The sequence below is a fragment of the Dendropsophus ebraccatus genome, chromosome 1 (genome assembly GCF_027789765.1).
Source record: "Dendropsophus ebraccatus isolate aDenEbr1 chromosome 1, aDenEbr1.pat, whole genome shotgun sequence".
Taxonomy (NCBI): domain Eukaryota; kingdom Metazoa; phylum Chordata; class Amphibia; order Anura; family Hylidae; genus Dendropsophus; species Dendropsophus ebraccatus.
Window position 1 is genome coordinate 169481683 of NC_091454.1, and position 17586 is coordinate 169499268.

The window sequence follows — 17586 nt, forward strand, 5'->3', positions numbered from 1 at the left end:
TTCTGCTTTTCCAATGTGGGCCACGGAAGAGCTGCTGAAGTGGGGGTGGGAGGCTAGAATGTTAAGTGATTAACCTCGGTTTCCATATTAAAAGGGGGAAAAGTTTACACAGAAAGAGCCACAGACAGGACCGGGACTTTATAAGCATCACAAGTCTGATATTATAACAAGCTGAATGTTGTCATTTCACACTATTATGGGGTACAGAAGGAAGGTCAAAACTAAATAAGTTATAAATATTATAACATCATCTATAGAGGATTTGCTACCAGCACCTATATAGTGGTCTCGAGAGTGTGAAAGAACACATGTCTTATGACAACTGAAGAAATGAAAATGATGTATTTGCACAGATAACTATATTTCATATTTAGACCCCGGAGGTACCCCTTGTTATTCACTATGTGTGAATAGAAATACTAAGTGTGAATATAGCCCAAAAGAGCAGATTTCTAACCCAAATAAAAGATTTTAAGGGATACTCTAGTGAACAATTATTTGACCCTCCCAGCATAAGCCTAAGAAGGTAAATGACTGCCCTGTTCCTCCTATTATCTGTGCGCGCCCGCATCAGAACTTCCCACAGCCCCTGCTGGTGTGTATAGCTACAGGTATAACCAGTAGGAAGAGAGAGATTGTGATCCTTGCTGCATAGAGCTCTGGTGAGACCACATCTGGAATACTGTGTCCAGTTCTGGAGACCTCATCTACAGAATGGATATTGATAAAAGAGAACGGGTCCAAAGACGGGCTACAAAAATGGTGGAGGGTGTGAGCCATAAACCATATCAGGAAAGACTTAAAGATTTGAATCTGTATAGTCTGTAGAAAAGAAGGGAAAGGCGGACATGATTGAAACCTTTAAGTATGTTAAAGGACTAAATAAGGTTCAGGAGGGAAGTGTTTTTAGTAAAAAAAAAAACGAGCTCAAGTACAAGAGGACACAGTGAGAGGTTAGTTGGGAGAAAAATCAGAAGGAATGTGAGAAAATATTACTTTACTGAAAGAGTAGTAGATACTTGGATCAAACTTCCAGCAGATGTGGTTGGTAAATCTACAATAACAGAATGTAAGCCTGCCTGGGATAAACATATATCTATCCTAAGATAATAAGAATGGGCAGACTAGATGGACCCAGTGGTCTTTTTCTGCTGACAATGTTCTATGTTTTTATCTAGGCCCAGCAATGTGTGTGTGTGTATATATATATATATATATATATATATATATATATATATAGAGAGAGAGAGAGAGAGAGAGAGAGAGAGAAAGAGAGAGCGAGCAAGTGAAGGACAGCATCTCCTCATCAAAGTGCTATTGCTTCATTGTGCAAGTTTGCATAGAAGAAAAAGTGCAAAGTCTCAGCTCTATTCGAAACCTTGCACTTTTTTTCTATGCAAACTGGCACAATAAAGCAATAGCACTTTGATGAGGAGATGCTGTCCTTCACTTGCTTTCTTTGAATACGATTGGGGTGAGGGTCGAACTCAGAGAGGACTGTGCATCCCGTATTGTGTGATTGCGGACCCAGCCTTGCTGCATTATATATATATATATATATATATATATAACCCACAAATGCCCAGCCCAATAATATGTCTTCTCATTGGGAAGTAAAGCATTGCTTCAACTGAATGAGCTTTGTAGAGAGGTCTTTATTCCTAGAGAGGTGCTTTAGGTGCTTCATTCTTTATTACACAGGGAATAAAAAGTTGGCTGTCCAAACTACTTATCATCTTCCTTCCTAAGATCGGTGTAACCCTTTTATGACCATAACAATAACTACAGCTTGGTTTCCCTTGAGGTTTTCTCGACATATGGAAGATAATCATACTTACTGCTAGACATGGAGTGTTGACTTCAGGCACCAACTGTTGCAGAGTCTTCACAACTGATTCGTCTAAATGGGAAAATGACATATTGTATTAAAACGTTTGTAAATCTTAATGTTATTTTAACACATTTTCTAATTGCCAATAATAAAACATACGAAGAGCCTAGCTGGGAGGAACAAAGGGAAATTGTATTTAATTTGTAATAAGGAAAAAGAAACACAGCGCAAAAGCTGTATGGAGAATGAAAAAATATTTTGCCCAGAAATAGAAAAAAAACGGGACAGATGATTCTTTAATCTTGTCAGCCAATTCTGAATAATATCGCATTTCCACTGCAGCAAGATAGAACCAGTGGCAAATTACTAGGAACGTTGCCATGATAATGTACATAAAATAGGATATTAAAAAAAAAAATTTATAAATCAGAAAATGGAAACTAGTAACAGGAAAAAAATATTTAAAAGATTTTATTTAGCAAAAAAAAAATAAAATTATATATATATATATATATATATATATATATATGTAGAAATATAGGGCTGGACGGCTTGAAAAAGATCTCATCGGGAGATCGAAACGTTGCACATTGATGAGTGAATAAATTATCTTCCTTTTTTCACCGAATATTGGAGTGCTGCCTCTTCTCGGTTTATTTATATATATATATATACATATATATATATATATATATATACTCATAGGCCACTTTATTAGGTACACCTGTCCAACTGCACGTTACCACTTAATTTCTAATCAGCCAATCACATGGCGGCAACTCAGTGCATTTAGGCATGTGGTCAAGACAATCTCCTGCAGTTCAAACCAAGCATCAGTATGGGGAAGAAAGGTGATTTGAATGCCTGTGAACGTGGCATGGTTGTTGGTGCCAGAAGGGCTGGTCTGAGTATTTCAGAAACTGCTGATCTACTGGGATTTTCACGCACAACCATCTCTAGGGTTTACAGAGAATGGTCCGAAAAAGAAAAAACATCCAGTGAGTGGCAGTTCTGTGGGCGGAAATGCCTTGTTGATGCCAGAGGTCAGAGGAGAATGGGCAGACTGGTTCGAGCTGATAGAAAGGCAATAGTGACTCAAATAGCCAACCGTTACAACCAAGGTAGGCAGAAGAGCATCTCTGAACGCACAGTACGTCCAACTTTGAGGCAGATGGGCTACAGCAGCAGAAGACCTCACCGGGGGCCACTCCTTTCAGCTAAGAACAGGAAACTGAGGCTACAATTTGCACAAGCTCATCGAAATTGGACAGTAGAAGATTGGAAAAACGTTGCCTGGTCTTATGAGTCTCGATTTCTGCTGGGACATTCGGATGGTAGGGTCAGAATTTGGCGTCAACAACATGAAAGCATGGATCCATCCTGCCTTGTATCAACGGTTCAGGCTGGTGGTGGTGGTGTCATGGTGTGGGGAATATTTTCTTGGCACTCTTTGGGCCCCTTGGTACCAATTGAGCATCGTTGCAACGCCACAGCCTACCTGAGTATTGTTGCTGACCATGTCCATCCCTTTATGACCACAATGTACCCAACATCTGATGGCTACTTTCAGCAGGATAATGCGCCATGTCATAAAGCTAGAATCATCTCAGACTGGTTTCTTGAACATGACAATGAGTTCACTGTACTCCAATGGCCTCCACAGTCACCAGATCTCAATCCAATAGAGCATCTTTGGGATGTGGTGGAACGGGAGATTCGCATTATGGATGTGCAGCCGACAAATCTGCGGCAACTGTGTGATGCCATCATGTCAATATGGACCAAAATCTCTGAGGAATGCTTCCAGCACCTTGTTGTATCTATGCCACGAAGAATTGAGGCAGTTCTGAAGGCAAAAGGGGGTCCAACCTGTTACTAGCATGGTGTACCTAATAAAGTGGCCTGTGAGTGTATATATATATATATCTCCAGTTATCTATATCTACACATATATATGTGTGTGTGTGTGTGTGCCGCATTTCCTTTAAAAATCTGTAATTGCTCCAGTGCCTTTTACCTGGCTTAAAGTCTACAGTATTTTAGCCATCTCTATACATGGAAAATAGCTTGGTGCCATTGCAGTGCGTTTACAGGTTAGTTCAGTGGTGACACCTTTAGGACATCCCACAGATGTTTCATTGGGCTCAGATCTGGGGACTCTTGAGGCCAAGTAATAAAGTGCCAGAGATTTGTAATTTACTTCTATTAAGTAAAATCTCCAGCCTTCCAGTCCTTTATCAGCTGCTGTATGTCCTGCAGGAAGTGGTGTATTTTTTGTCTGACACAGTGCTCTCTGCTGATACCTCTATTCATGACAGGAACTGTCCAGAGTAGTAGCATATCTTCATAGAAAGCCTCTCCTGCTCTCTTTAGACTGGAAAGTATACCACTTCCTGCAGGACATACAGCATCTGATACGTAATGGAAGATTTAAGATTATTTAATAGAAATTACAAATCTCTGGCACATTCTGAAACCAGTTGATTTGAAAGAATTTTTTTGGGGGGTGAACTACACCTTTAAAGCCAAATCTCGCTGATTGGCACTCCTTTGCAGCCGTATATCGGGCTGTCTAAAAAGACACTGACAGTCCATTTGAGTGAATGCCAGCGTATCCAAATCCTTGTGTAACTTTTCTATAAAGCTCAACTATGATTCTTATAAAATAAATAATTATTATTATATTTGTAATATATCTTAAGGTACCCATACACCTTAGACTTTAGTCGACCAGCATGGGGCTCACCCAACCGTCCACCAACTGATGTTGGAGATAGGAGTAAGACTTGATGGAAAATGCCTGACCCCTATGTTCTAGGAGAGATAAGCTGCAGTGAGAGCTCTCTGACTGCATCTTTTCCCTCCCTATAGAGTTTGTGTAGGACGGGCAGTGGGTGAAAGAGATAACTGACGGCCAGACAATTGTTTGGTTGTCTGTCATTGAAGGTGTATGGCCAGTTTTAAGAAAGCAGCACCTTCCTCACCATCTGGCAGACAGTAGTTTCCCCTTTTCCTGCCTGCTTGAGGTCAGGGGCGGATTAACTTTACCGTAGGCCCCGGGCTGTTCACCAAGCCTGGGCCCCCTCAACCCGCTGTAACTATAGCAGCACTAGCGTGGTGTTCATAGTACAGGATAGATAATGTCATAATGCCCTGAATTGTGCCAAATTGCAGGGAAAAAAAAGCTGTGTTTTTTTGCAAATCATGGCAAAACTGTAGCAGGACACATAACACCACTAAAAGTATAAGTCTTTTTGGGTGGCCATGGGCCCCCAGGAGTTCAGGGCCCTGGGCTACCGCCCGAAACTGACCTATAATAATTCGCTACTGCTTGAGGTAAATGTTAAGAAACCTCCTAATGAAGGGGATTAAACCCATTCAACAGTGCTAACCCAAATCCAAACTCATGGCAAAATCCACAGCAGAAATGTGATGGTTTGTGTATACTTTTTATCGAGCTTAGAGGGTATTACATAAAAAGAAGTTGTTACTTAATAACCAACATAACTCACTGAGAAAAATCCAAAGCTGGAACCTCAGACTATTACACTGTGTATGTTTCCCTTGAACATGCACATGTGAGAGGATAAGGGAACAGGAAAGATAAATTTAGAACACCTACAACCAATCCATCATTCTGCGCACTGATTTCCTTCTTAAAGGAAATCATCAAGAAACAAGCAACATTTTTTTCTCCGAGATAATCTACACATTTCCTACTATTTAAAAGTCAGACAGTTCTTTGTGTAAGACTCAGAACTTCATCTCTAGAGAAGTCAGATTGGATCTCACCCAAGTAAATGCTACAGAGTTACCAAGATGGTTACATTTACAGCTGGTGTGCCGCAATATACCAGTGTTACCGAATATGCTTCACATACAGTAAACTCTTATTGGTTATATATATTCTTAACCCCAAAATAAAATGAATACCTAGTCAAATGAGCACTACACAAGTGTCTAACATAAATAGTTATTAGAGATGAGCGAACCTTGAGCATGTTCAGCATTAGATTACCGATGGCTGAAGCTGAAGTCGGATGCAGCTCTAAGGCTGCCTGGAAAACATGGATACAACCATAGGTTATGTTCACACAACGTATATTTTCATATAACTATGGTCGTTGTTGCCAATGGCAACAACGGCCGTAATCAATACGAAAATATACGTGCTTTTGTTGCCTATGGAATCTTGGCCGGAGTGTCAACAAATAGTATACGCTCCGGCCAGGATCCCTAGTGGCGCTGCAAACAACTGACATGTCATTCTTCTGCTGCCGCCGAAAACCCTCTGAGTGTACACTAAGGAGCAAGCGGCTTCGGCCGCACGCTCTATAGTGTGCAGTGGAGAGTTCTGATGCGGGCGCGCACGGATGCATCCACATCAGAACTCTGCATCCCTAAAAATCATCAGGCCGGAGATGATCTTTTCACAAACCGCCCGTTCCGTGACCTAGCCGGGTCGCGGAACGGCCGGTCTCATACGTTGTGTGAACATAGCCATAGGCTGTATACACGTTTTTCAGGACTCTCAAAGGCTGCATCCAACTTCTTAGGCCACCTCCAATCAAATGCCATAAGCTTGGGTTTAGAAGAACCGAAGCGTTCTCAAGGTTTGCTCATCTCTAACAGTTATTATACTTAAATATTCTTAAAGTGTGCACATTCATGGGAAATGGAAAATTATCTTTATACTCATTGGGGCTGATCTTCATTCCCTCATAACCCTAATGTATTTTGCAGGAGTGAGGGGTGAGTCTGTCTTATTTACTCTAGATTATGACAACCCATTGGCCTTTATGAGTGGTGCCAATGTTTCCCCTGTCCTCTGTATAAATAAATACTTCCTCATTGCATGTTACAGGAACTAAAGCTGAGGATTTTTTGAATAATGGGACAGATGACGGTGTCACAGCTGAGCAGGCCATAGGCATACTTTGAGCTGTAGCATTGTGGTTATGTTGTGGTTGGCCAAGTACTTCTGAAATGCTGTTGTTCACCTACATTTTTTAATACTTGCCAGTTTTAGCGATTACACCATAGTTGCTAAATAGCTAAAAATAGCAATTATTTAAAGGGTAACTATAATCTTTAGCAGGCGGCAGGATACGCTGTGATAAAACCTGCCGCTGTGCTCTTGCCGCGCCTCCAATGTAGTCACGTTTCGGATACGGATATGGATCCCATTTGCAATCAACTGCGCTGCTGTTTTAACCAAAACTTGGAGTAGAATGAAGGCAGAAAGGGGCAAATCTTTCTGTTATTTTCCTCTGTATTGCCTCCACTCCTAGTTTTGGATAATAAGATAATACTGAACAAAATACTAAGTGTGAACCCAGCCAAACTATGACTAACCTGTACACAGAAAGTGCAGCAGATATGATTTATACATTAATCACAGAAAGAACTTTCTGGGCACAGACAGATTTCAGTGAATTTTCCCTGTATGATGTACGGCAATCCTGCCAGTATTAGTTGATGACATGTACAATGTAAAGGCAACTTTACATTGCCATCGTACAGCTATACAGTCTCAGCACAGGAGTAAGATGAAAGTCTTGGCTAATTACATGTTTACTAACCTCTGAAAGCTTTTAATTTCCATTAAGAATAAATACAGTACAGTCCGCTGCCGTCTCTAACAATGCACATATTTATCTGGAGGCCTAAAGGGAATGAAAAGAAATAGCTGCATTTGGGAAAAAGACCCTTTGCAAAGTTTACTGGACATGAATATAGAAATGACAGCGCTGTATTCATCTAAGTATTACATCAGGCATCATCGGATCACATCCTATAGACCACATAAGACTTCTTATACTGTCTGCTAAGCCAGAACACAAAAGCCTAATACTTCTGATTAATGTGCCATCACCTGCCACTATATAGTATATAATATATTTTATTAACTTATTATTTTATATTATTAATACATACTTTATTTTTTCCCTTGATGGCATTGCAATCCTCTCTAGGTTCCATGCACGCAGCAGGGCACCTGTATGGCACTACTGCATACCTCCAACAGCTTTTAAGAGCTGCAATTTAAATATTTAGTAGCTACTTTACCTCTGTACAGTGATGTTCCCACTCTACAAATACTTAGTAGTTACTATACCTCTGTACAGGTTCCCGCCCTACAAATACTTAGTAGTTACTATACCTCTGTACAGTGATGTCCCTGCTCTACAGACATTTAATAGTTACTATACCTCTGTACAGTGATGTTCCCGCTCTACAAATACTTAGTAGTTACTATACCTCTGTACAGTGATGTCCCTGCTCTACAAATACTTAGTAGTTACCATACCTCTGTACAGTGATGTTCCCGCTCTACAAATACTTAGTAGTTACTATACCTCTGTACAGTGATGTCCCTGCTCTACTGATATTTAGTAGTTACTGTACCTCTGTACAGTGATGTTCCCGCTCAACAAATACTTAGTAGTTACTATACCTCTGTACAGTGATGTTCCCGCTCTACTGATACTTAGTAGTTACTATACCTCTGTACAGAGATGTCCCTGCTCTACTGATATTTAGTAGTTACTATACCTCTGTACAGAGATGTCCCTGCTCTACAGATATTTAGTAGTTACTATACCTCTGTAAAGTGATGTCCCTGCTCTACAAATACTTAGTAGTTACTATACCTGTGTACAGAGATGTCCCTGCTCTACAGATATTTAGTAGTTACTATACCTCTGTACAGTGTTGTCCCTGCTCTACAAATACTTAGTAGTTACTATATCTCTGTACAGTGATGTCCCTGCTCTACAGACATTTAGTAGTTACTTTACCTCTGTACAGTGATGTTCCCGCTCTACAAATACTTAGTAGTTACTATACCTCTGTACAGTGTTGTCCCTGCTCTACAAATACTTAGTAGTTACTATACCTCTGTACAGTGATGTCCCTGCTCTACAGACATTTAGTAGTTACTATACCTCTGTAAAGTGATGTCCCTGCTCTACAGATATTTAGTAGATACTATACCTCTGTAAAGTGATGTCCCTGCTCTACAGATATTTAGTAGTTACTATACCTCTGTACAGTGATGTCTCTGCTCTACAAATATTTATAGTTACTATACCTCTGTACAGTGATGTTCCTGCTCTACAAATACTTAGTAGTTACTATACCTCTGTACAGAGATGCCCCTGCTCTACAGATATTTAGTAGTTAAGGGAATCTGTCCCCCCCCCCCCCCCCCGTGCCGGGGTGAAGGCCGCCCGACCCCCGCTAGAGCCCCGGATACTTACCCATCTCGCCAAGTCCCCTTCCTGGAGCCGATGCAGAGATGAGTCCGATGTCCATAGAGAATGAATGGAGCCGTCATTCTCTATGGGCGTTGGACCCATCTCTGCAGCGCGTGCGCTGGGCTTCCGCCAAGGATATCTCCATCCTGGGACCGGCTCCAGGAGCGGGACTTGGCGAGATGGGGTAAGTATCTGGGGCTCTAGCGGGGGAGGGGGGGGGGGGGTCACCCCAGCACGGGGGGATGACAGGTTCCCTTTACTATACCTCTGTGCAGAGATGTCCCTGTTCTACAGATATTTAGTTGTTACTCTACAAATATTCAGTAGTTACTATACCTCTGTACAGTGATGTCCCTGCTCTACAAATACTTCCTAGAACATAGCAACTGATGCTATTTATTTTATACTTCTATGTAGTCAGAATCTAGTGACTGGAGTGTCACTTTAATTTCAACATATACTTTTCTACTTCTATAAAAAAAAATCCACTTAGCTGGACTAGCATCTTAACTTTCATGTATACTTTTTATTGGACTACTATATATTATTGTTTCTATAAACGACATTGCCATTGGCTGAGCTGTCTTCTTCATTTGCATGTGTCAGCAGTCCATCAGAGAAATCACACTTTGATAACAGGTGAGAATTACAGCAATGACAGCTACTTGGCATCAGCAGAGTTTTTTAGTTGGCAATTTGCCTTTTTAATAAAAACAACTTGAAAAAGTCAAGAATTCTTTTTGTAACATTATGTTTTGCAACAGGAGAAAGTATAAGTAGGAAAAATACAAGCGGCTCCACTCCTGCTGTTTAACACTACCACACCCAGCATCCTTGGACACAAGTTTTGTTTTCCCCCTATTCTTTTTTAGGAAAGAGACAGCATATTATGTTGAATCTGGTTGATAAAGGCTCAGCAACTGCACTGTGGTCCAACACTTATCCAGCTATGTCTTGTGTTTTGCCATATGTGATGATGATAGAGACCCTACTGGTCTATTATCTTTCAGAAGGCCAAGAGCCCCCCTCACCCTTTTGGGCCACGTTCAGACTCTGTATAATAGCGGCCGTTTTGTGACACTGCCATGTCACAGAACAGCCGCTGTCTGTGAAGTTCACCCCAGACGGTCCTGCAGTATCGGCCAGATAAACATTACTCTTTTTTAATTGGAATACAGGCTCATTCGGGTGTGCCCGCGTTTCAAATAACCATAGCTGACAATGGAGCTGGAGCTGCACTTTACTTTGTCTGCACAATAAATTTCTTTTAAAAACAGCTTGTCCCCAATTTGGTGTCACTCTTGTCCCCAATTTGGGTGGGGTTTTGTAACTCAGTTTCATTAAAGTGAACCTACACCCAAACTGGAAACAAGAGTATCTCTGTTTTTGGAAGAAAGCGGCCATGTTTTTTCAGTCCTGGATAACCCCTTTAAAGCAGTGCCCAATCTGAACTCCTCAACCACACAGGCCTAATATAGTATACGCCTCCACTATACCCCATCAGCTACACTCTTTACCTCCATTGTGGGCAAACGTCAATTTTTAGGCTGATATAATAAGATGCAATTGCTTTATAGACTTCTGTTTCCACACCTTTTTAAACACCTGTCCAAGAATTGTTCTCAGGCCAGATGCTTCGGTAAGTCTTCCTTCGGAGAGGATAGTGCGATGCAGAAAGCGGCAGTCTGTCATGTTGCAATACAAGACATAACACCTTAATAAGTCATTTAGAATGAATGTAAATTTGTAAATCGCTCATTTATACACTCAATTCTTACATGATACTAAAGCAGTAGATTATGAAAAGTGAGATTTGCAGGCTGCTTCTCCGGATCGTGGGTAATGACATGCAAACATTCCCATTTATAGCCTTCATTTTCCTTTTCCTGACACATAATACGGCTTATGAAGCATCACCTGGATCTAAGCAGGAAAGCAATTCAGACGAGATGAGTAAGACTCATTCGCCAGCTAAATAACATGACTGATAGATTTTAATTCCTCGAGTAACCCTTAGAGAAGTCTAGCTATTAAAAGTGAATGTAGGGAAAATAAATTTGATATATGGAATATACATGGACATATATCACTGATCAGCCATAACATGAACCACTAAAGTGAATCACATTATTTTGTGTTAATGTCACCTGTCAAGGGGTGGGATGCAATAGGCTGCAAGTGTCAGGTCTGATTTGTTAGACACAGGAAAAATGGGCACGTGTGTAAGTAAATCTGCAGGGGACAAGTTATAATAACTAGATGATTCACCAGAGTATCCCCAAAACAGCAGGACTTGCTGGGTGCTCCTGAGGTGCTATGATTAGTACCTCACTAAAATGGTGCAAGGAAGAAAAACGTGAACCAACGAAAGGGCTATCAGCACCCAAGTCTCACTGATATGGAATAAGGGTGTCTATCCTTGTTTTCTATGTTTTTTTTGTTTTCTTCTATTTTTTATTTTTTTTTAACACCGAGGCCAGCTGGGTGCAAATATGTTTAGCACCAATGTAATGCCCAGAGCAAGGCTCTGAAATGAAGTCCTAACATTCATATAGCTATTGCTCCCTACCTAAAAATTTCACACCCCTTCATGGTAACAATATTCCCTTCTGGCAGTGGCCTTATGTACCCCTCTTCAATGCAAAAAAACAAACAAATTCCATAATGAACTGAGGAACATGACAAAGAGTTCAAAGTGTTGAGTTTGCTTTGAAATTCCCCAGATCTAATAGTCCCTGATCTTGGATACCACACCAGAAAACCTAAAAGATTTAAAGGATCTGTTGCTATCATCTTGGTGCCAGATCCCACAAGAAACCTTTAGAGGTCTTGTGAAGTCCAGGCCTCAACATATTGGAACTGTTTTGGCTCCACAAGGAGGACCTACGAATTTTAGGCAGGCGGTTTAATGTAATGTCTGATATGGTTGAAAATAACAATGTAGGATTGTGATAAATAGTTCACGCCTTCTGCTTTAAGATGACACGAGTTGCCATTATAGAAGGTTCATTTGTTAAGGCAAGACTTAAAGTTTCTTGGAAGCACAAAAGTCTACATAAAAACCACACTACATGACATGCACCTTTTAACCACTTTATCAGCTCGTTTCACTCATCACATAATAGGAAAGTTCGGAATTATAGGTCTGTTTTCCGAGGCTTGTGAGGTCTTCAAATCTCGGTACACTGTAATTTCATGCATGAAATACATCTAAGTTATAAAAAGATATTATTTCTTCAGGGGAAATAGACAGACACTAGCACCTTTGAATTATATAAATTGCTGAATCTTTGCAACTGAGCTGGTTGCACCCAGGTTTTACATCCTTTTTTGTTTAGTTATTCTGTCACTGTAAATTATACATTTATTACAAAGCTCAAGTAACTGTTGATATTTGGAATTTTTTTTTATATTTTTATAATGTGGCAGTCAAGGCACTATCTGGCAACACCAGTCACCTCTATTAAATTCTCCTCCGTGTACCGCTTGTACAAGAAATATTAGACTTGCAGTGTAAATATACTCAGGCAACTAATGCGTGAAAAGAAAGAAAAAAAATAATAAACATCCTAAAAATACTGTCACAGCTATCTACTCAAATACACATCATATAATGGAAAGAATTAAAGTACAAGAACAGAACAGCAAAGTTAACATGATGGGTAAAAATAGAGTTCAGGAAGGCTGAACTGAACAAGAACTTCTGGCGCAAGCGAACAAATCTGGAAATAAGATGAAACACGCAACGGAAAGAGATGATAAACCGACTTTATATAAAGTCTGACAGATACCTTCCATGGCAGCCTTACAATTGGTGGTGGTAACTTAGCTAAAAAAAATATTATGCTGCGTTTACACGAAACGATAATTGGCCCAATCGTACGATTAACGATGTAGGAGTAACGATTTTTTTTCATAACGGTCAGCATTTAAACGGTACGATATATCATACGGAAATTCATTTTGCGATCGTTTTGCAATCGCTTAAACCTATCTCACACATTGGTTAAATCGGCGAACAACTGTTTACACTGAACGATCTGCGAATTTTTTGTGAACGACGAATGACAATTTTAGAACATGTTGTAAGATCAAAATAAACGATTTCTCGTTCGACGTTTGATCGTTCGCAGCGTTTACACGTACATTTATCATTCAAATTCGATCGTTATCGTGCAAATTCGCAGCATAAGTCTGACCATTCAGAAACCTATTTGGCCATTTTATTGGCCAAGCAATAAGAACTTTCCTGAAAATCAATAGTGAACAGCCTATAATGTTAGGTCATCTTTATAATATATAGATCTATCATACACAGTGCAGACAGATGGCCTACTGTCACATTCAGTGCTAATATCAAAGGAGTATTCTCATCTCAACAAACACAGGTAAACATGTAGGGATACATTAGAGAGAACCAAATAACTAAAAAAATGCCTCTAATGCTAAGAAAATGTGCTGCTACATAACCGGTCCCTTGCCTGGTCCCTGCCCAGTATAAAGAGCAAACTTACATATATTAAGTCCCACGCTCTATTTAAGTAAGGCCCAACTAGTCATCTGGGCGTCTTCCTTTCAGCAAGTAGTCACGGTCACCTTGGTTGCCCCTTTGGGCGTTATTCACTTTGCGGTAATCTCCAAGTTGTCACCAAGAGGCGGGCAGCACCCCAACCTCTTCCTCATGACGGACATGCATTTTTGCAGCGCGGCACGAAGGCCTGCTTCTCGGTGACATCATGGAGATTACACGATTACAGTCCTGGCACGCCCAGTGACTGTGACTACTTGACACAAGGAAAACGCCCAGATGACTAGTTGGGCCTCATATACATAGAGCACACGCCTCATGTTCACTTTAAGTTTAATATTTTTGAAAATATATTAATTTAACAAACTCTCCTCTTTCTGATATATCTGCTCTTTCGCTTCCATTGTTGACAGCTCATTGTCTCGGTTACAGACTACCACTCTACTCTAAAAGCAGTGGTCTGGCTGGTATAGCTTTAATGTAGATATATAGAAATATAGTTTGACATTTACATAGCTTAAGTCCCTGGTGTACGCCACAGAGAAGGCACAGATTCTTACCTTTTCCGTGGTGTATGCCAGACGTAAACTCTGCTTGCCTGTCGGGGGGAAGAGGGAAAGCACAGCAAGGTGTAAATCATGGCAGAAATCTACACATTTCTGCGCCCACCATGCAGCAGGCACAGGTCCCAACATACAAGTACACTGGTCATAATTAATGTCCCCCATAGTGTATATATACTGTATTATATATATATATATATATATATATATAAATATGTATAATATAACTTTATATATACCAGTCAGACCACTACTATTAATAGGGCGGTAGTCGGTAACCTACACAACAAGCTGTCAATAATGGGGGGTGGGGGAGAACAGCATAACAGGAGAAGGAGGCAAGTTTGCTAAAGAAACATATTAATATTACATAACTGTATACATTGATATGGGAATACCCCTTTTAAGCCTCTGAAACGTACAAACGTAAAATACTGCACACACAGCATGGCAGCCAAACCTTGTCCTCAGTAGTCACGTTTAGTGGTCACAATGGAAGAGACCAATGAGGTCAGGGTTTGGCTGCATCATCATCGCAAAACTTTACAGAGGGCAAAACCAGAGTAGTTGTGAATTTTACGGGTGAGTAAAGGTTTTTTTTGTGTTCCTGCTTGTTGGAATTTTTTTTGTAATGTTACTGGAAACCCCCTTTAACCCCTGTCAAGCTTATAGTGGAAATGTGCCATTGTCCTCCTCTATTTACTAGACCCTGCTGACATCTAGAAAAGCATATAGGGAACACCTTAGGCCAGTGTTCAACAACCTGCAGCTCTCCAACTGTTGCAAAACTACAATATTACTTTACTGAAAAAGTTGTAGTTACATGGAACAAACTTTTAGTAGACGTGGTTGGTAAATGTAAACCTGCCTGGGATAAACATATATCTATCCTAAGATAACAAGAAAGAAAATAATAAACGGGCAGACTAGTGGTCATTCTCTGCCGACAATCTTCTATGTTTCTCTATGTCCTAAAAATGTTGCAATTGCTGTCTGTACAGCATAAACTACAAAGAAACCAGATGGCAGGTAGTAATAATAACAGGGGGAAAATATTCTGCTACATTACAACACATACACGTACTAACAATATATCTTATAAATCAATACCAATATTCAAATCAGGAACATTTCTGCTGTGCCCTGAATCATTTCCTCTGGATCAATATATATATGACAGCCCCATCAGTGATCACCTATAGGATGACTGATATAACTACTGAGAAATCCTGAGATACAGGTATAATGGCCGAGGTGTGTCTCCTGCACTACACTGGACGCTGCCAGGATTTCACATATTTCTAAGGACCGGCCAACATGGATCATAATTCCGGATTACATAGTAGGAGGTAGTAGATGCATGCCAATGCCTTCTGCCAATGCCATGTAGCATGTGCCCATAATATCTCTGCATCCCTTATTTTCTTAGTACTATTAAGGCAAAACTGACTGACTATACCCCTAACCAGTCTAGGAGGGTGCTATATCATGCTTTGGCTAGACAGGTAAGTGAGCAGGGATGGCAGGGCGGCTCCTTACCAGTCTGGAGGAGTGTGGGCACAGGAGGGTGATGTATTCTCATGTGGCTGGGCAGGTGGGTGGGCAGCTCTTCACCAGTCTGGACGAGTATGGGCACAGGAGGGTGATGTATTCTCATGCGGCTTGGCAGGGATGGCAGGGTAGCTTCTCAACAGTCTGGATTAGTGTGGGTACAGGAGGGTGATGTATTCTGCTGTGGCTGGCAGGTAGGTGGTCATGGATGGCAGAGGAGCTCTTCACCAGTCTGAAGGAGCTTGGGGACAAGAGGGGGATGAATCCTCATGTGGCTGGGCAGGGAGGGTAGAGCAGCTCCTCACCAGTCTGGATTAGTGTGGGCACAGGAGGGTGATGTATCCTACTGTGGCTGGGTAGGTGGGCAGGGATGGCAGGGCAGCTTTTCACCAGTCTGGATTAGTGTGGGCACAGGAGGGGGATGTATTCTCATGTGGCTGGGCAGGGATGGCACAGCAGCTCCTCACCAGTCTGGATTAGTGCGGGCACAGGAGGGTGATGTATGCTACTGTGGCTGGGTAGGTGGGCAGGGATGGCACAGTAGCTCCTCACCAGTCTGGATTAGTGTGGGCACAGGAGGGTGATGTATCCTACTGTGGCTGGATAGGTGGGCAGGGATGGCAGGGCAGCTCCTCACCAGTCTGGATTAGTGTGGGCACAGGAGGGTGATGTATGCTACTGTGGCTGGGTAGGTGGGCAGGGATGGCAGGGCAGCTCCTCACCAGTCAGGATTAGTGTGGGCACAGGAGGGTGATGTATCCTACTGTGGCTGGGTAGGTGGGCAGGGATGGCAGGGAAGCTCCTCACCAGTCTGGATTAGTGTGGGCACAGGAGGGCAATGTATCTTAGTGTGGCTGGGTAGGTGGGCAGGGGTGGCAGAGCAGCTCCTCACCAGTCTGGATTAGTGTGGGCACAAGAGGGTAATGTATCTTACTGTGGCTGGGTAGGTGGGCAGGGATGGCACAGCAGCTCCTCACCAGTCTGGATTAGTGTGGGCACAGGAGGGTGATGTATGCTACTGTGGCTGGGTAGGTGGGCAGGGATGGCACAGCAGCTCCTCACCAGTCTGGATTAGTGTGGGCACAGGAGGGTGATGTATGCTACTGTGGCTGGGTAGGTGGGCAGGGATGGCAGGGCAGCTCCTCACCAGTCTGGATTAGTGTGAGCACAGGAGGGTAATGTATCTTACTGTGGCTGGGTAGGTGGGCAGGGGTGGCAGAGCAGCTCCTCACCAGTCTGGATTAGTGTGGGCACAGGCGGGTGATGTATGCTATTGTGACTGGGTAGGTGGGCAGGAATGGCAGGGCAGCTCCTCACCAGTCTGGATTAGTGTGGGCACAGGAGGGTGATGTATCTTACTGTGGCTGGGTAGGTGGGCAGGGATGGCAGGGCAGCTCCTCACCAGTCTGGATTAGTGTGGGCACAGGAGGGTGATGTATGCTACTGTGGCTGGGTAGGTGGGCAGGGATGGCACAGCAGCTCCTCACCAGTCTGGATTAATGTGGGCACAGGAGGGTAATGTATCTTACTGTGGCTGGGTAGGTGGGCAGGGATGGCACAATAGCTCCTCACCAGTCTGGATTAGTGTGGGCACAGGAGGGTGATGTATCCTACTGTGGCTGGGTAGGTGGGCAGGGATGGCAGGGCAACTCCTCACCAGTCTGGATTAGTGTGGGCGCAGGAGGGTGATGTATCCTACTGTGGCTGGGTAGGTGGGCAGGGATGGCAGGGCAGTTCCTCACCAGTCTGGATTAGTGTGGGCACAGGAGGGTGATGTATGCTACTGTGGCTGGGTAGGTGGGCAGGGATGGCAGGGAAGCTCCTCACCCTCAGCACTGTGCCCATCCCCTGGTA

The 17586-nt window shown here is 42.3% G+C and overlaps 1 protein-coding gene across 4 annotated transcripts in view; it reads right to left on the minus strand.

Annotated features, from left to right (window-relative positions):
• ZNF710 (zinc finger protein 710) overlaps positions 1 to 17586 on the minus strand; it is a 77635-nt gene that overhangs the window by 49050 nt on the left and 10999 nt on the right. The window contains exons 2-6 of one of the 4 annotated variants that reach the window (XM_069956657.1): positions 14179 to 14216; positions 12173 to 12275; positions 10684 to 10775; positions 7414 to 7497; positions 1839 to 1900 (exon numbers count right to left, since the gene is read on the minus strand). The gene's annotated coding sequence lies outside the window, so the exon portion shown is untranslated. The remainder of the gene's footprint in view (positions 1 to 1838; positions 1901 to 7413; positions 7498 to 10683; positions 10776 to 12172; positions 12276 to 14178; positions 14217 to 17586) is intronic. The other 3 variants (XM_069956654.1, XM_069956656.1, XM_069956655.1) reach the window with 3 other exon arrangements.